The sequence below is a fragment of the Penaeus monodon genome, chromosome 24 (genome assembly GCF_015228065.2).
Source record: "Penaeus monodon isolate SGIC_2016 chromosome 24, NSTDA_Pmon_1, whole genome shotgun sequence".
Taxonomy (NCBI): Eukaryota; Metazoa; Arthropoda; class Malacostraca; order Decapoda; family Penaeidae; genus Penaeus; species Penaeus monodon.
The window spans coordinates 16,821,271-16,821,741 of NC_051409.1; positions in this window are offsets into that span (position 1 = coordinate 16,821,271).

Genomic DNA, 471 nt, shown 5'->3' on the forward strand with positions numbered 1-471 from the left:
GCGTTGTTGGTGTATTAATCTATTTTAATTCTATCGTCTGTATTTTTTGGATGTATATCTATCGATTCGTAATATATATTTTTTTTCTACCTGTTTATATTACATTGATTCCTCTTGCCATATCGATATCTCTCTGAACATCCCCCCTGTTTACACACGCCTGTAAAAGACATGGGTTTTTTCTTTTTCTACGTCGGGCCACCCCTTTTTTTCCCTCTTCTTTCCCCCTCTCTTTCTGCCCCTTCTCTTTCATTAAAATTAAATTTTATTGAAGTACCCAAAAGAAAAGGGGTGCAAAAGAAATTTGGAAAACCCTCGCATAAATGAGGGGGGAGACAAAAGGAAGGAGAAGAACATAGGGTGAAAAGTAAAAAAAACAGAAAAAGAGATGACAAAAAAACCGGGAAATTCAATGCAAATTGGAAAAAAGATAAATAAATATACAGAAAAGGAAAAAAAAACTTTGATTAT